At 51.3% G+C, this 2,466-nt stretch overlaps 1 pseudogene; it reads right to left on the bottom strand.

The window, feature by feature from the left end:
• Window positions 1–2,348: 2,348 nt before the first annotated feature.
• LOC136662588 (5S ribosomal RNA) lies at window positions 2,349–2,466 on the bottom strand (annotated as a pseudogene).

The following is a 2,466-nucleotide window of genomic DNA, read 5'->3' as shown; positions in this document are numbered from 1 at the left end:
ACTCCCCCACCGCCTCTTTTCATTCACAAAAAAAAGATGCTGCCCCCCCACCACCCAGGAGCGCAGAGCAGGCCCCGCCCCACACCCCGGCGGCTGCCCATTGGCTGGGAGCGAGCAGAGCAGTGGGGGCACTTTCTGGGCAGAGTGAAGGGGAGGAGCAGGAGGAGTCAAGGGGGGAGGGAGGGGAGAGGAGCTGATGCAGCCTCTGCTACTACCAGGGTCCTTCTGCTTCCCATCGTTCAACATCCAGCTCCTCCATCCCTCCGCCCTGACTCTCTTCCCTTCCCTGGTTGCCTCTGTTTGTGTTCTTTCTGGGCAGAGTGAAGGGGGGGGGGGAAGGAAGGGGAGCCAAGCGTCCTTCTGCTTCCCATCCCGCAGCATCCAGCTCCTCCATCCCCTTCCCTGGTTTTCTACTGGTGTTCTTTGAACCCCTGCTAGAAGCTGGCATCAGAGACCCCCGCCTCATTCCGCCTGGACGTTCTTCTCATTCATCCCTTTCCCTCTCCAGGATCTGCAGCGTCCCTTTCTCATCCTCCTGCCCTCCATCCATGTTTTCGGAACAGCAGCCCCTCTGAATGGGAGCAGCAGCAGAGCAAACAGGTTGTGCATTCCAAAACATCAGAAAAGCCACACTAGATCAGGCCCAAGACCCGTCTAGTCCAGCTTCCTGTATCTCATCGTGGCCCACACTATTGGGGAGCACATAAGACAACAAGAGACCTGCATCCTGGTGCCCTCCTTTGCACCTGGCATTCTGAGGTAGCCTACTTCTAAAACCAGGAGGTTGCCCATACCCATCACAGCTTGTAACCAGTGACGGACTTTTCCTCCATAAATCTGTCCAATCCCCTTTAAAAAGGCATCTAGACCAGACACCATCACCACATTGTGTGGCAAGGAGTTCCAAAGACTAATTATACACTGAGTAAAGAAATATTTTCTTTTTTCTGTTCTAACTCTCCCAACACCATTTTCATGGATGTCCTCTCGTTCTGGTATTGTGTGAGAGGAAAAAGAACCAGAACACAATGACATGACACCAATCTTCCTATGTTTATTTAAAATGAAAGTAGTATGCTGTATGGAGAGCTGCAGGGAGCTTTTAACGGGGTTTTATGGCATGCCCACCAGAGCAATTACAGTCCGACAGTCGAAGTAAATCGACTTGTCTTCAGCTGGGCTTACTCCCTAGTAAGTGTGTGTTTAGTGTTGCAACCCTGGAGATGCCCACAGAGACATGTGTTTATCCTTATTGACTGTGCACTCTTTGGAAAGGATCTGGTAGCTTAAAGCCTGCACCCCAGAAACCATCCACTTGGCAAGTCCTTCAGTGGCCTCCTGCTGCTATTAGACCTGCTGGCAAGTAAGGAGAGATTAATATGGTGCTCTCCAGAGCCTGCAATGGTAACAGGGACATCTTAAAACTCAAGTTTTTCCAATCAGGGATGCCCTCAGCAATCACAATGGCTTCAGAGGTGTGCTTGCTCCCTTACCCAGTGTTTGCTGCCCTGCAACTCCTTGTGTACATCTCTGTACATGCTGTGTACAATCACAGGCGCTAATACTCATGCTTTCTCCTACGCCTGCTCCACCCATTCTTCCCCATCATGTCTAATATCCCTTGGCTGTAATGATGTTAAGTAACTAAGGAAGGGAGAAGGGCCACTTCCTGAATGGGCAAGTATCTGGGTAGAGATGGGCACCCCCTCCCCATAATCTGTGGCCTCAAGAATGAGCCGGCCCTTGTCCCACAGGACAAAAGGATTTTCTCGCCAGTGTTGTTGAGACACCACAACTTCTCCCTTAGTGTGACCACTGAAGAGAGGGGATGGGAACTCACAGACATGTGCAAGTGACTCACAGTGCAAACTTACACATGTCTACTCAGAAGTAAGTGTTTAATGGGACTTACTCCCAGGTAAGTATGAATAGGATTGCAGCCTCAAAGGAGCAGAGTCAGCCTAATGTGGGGATCAGGGGCACATTTCTGATCCAGTGAATCATGTGGTCATCTGAAAGTGCCAGCTCTGCTTTATCCTTCTTGTGGCCCTGCCTGTCTGGGCACTTGGCAAAATGAGACTGTAGTTACATCCTTTTCAGGAGCTTCTAGCTCTAGGGATGTCAGGCAAGTGAACACCTATTACAGGGGTGGCATTAGAGGTAGGCCTGATTGAGGGGCCCACCTGACCAGACCAACCCTGGAACCTACAGTACTGGTGGCCCTGTTGGCACCCCACTGCACCATCAGGGGGCACCATTTTTCCCAGCGACAACATGCATGCACCATCACCCCAGATGACCATGGTTGGTTGGCTGGCAACCTTCAGTCTCGAAAGACTATGGTATAAGCCTACAGCACCCAGTATTCCCAGGCGGTCTCCCATCCAAGTACTAAGCAGGCCTGACCCTGCTTAGCTTCCGAGATCAGACGAGATCGGGCATGTGCAGGATAACAGTTGCTGCATG

Source organism: Tiliqua scincoides, chromosome 11 (assembly GCF_035046505.1).
Source record: "Tiliqua scincoides isolate rTilSci1 chromosome 11, rTilSci1.hap2, whole genome shotgun sequence".
Lineage (NCBI taxonomy): Eukaryota > Metazoa > Chordata > Lepidosauria > Squamata > Scincidae > Tiliqua > Tiliqua scincoides.
The sequence above is the reverse complement of the archived record's forward strand: the minus strand, read 5'-3'. Positions and strand labels throughout refer to the sequence as shown.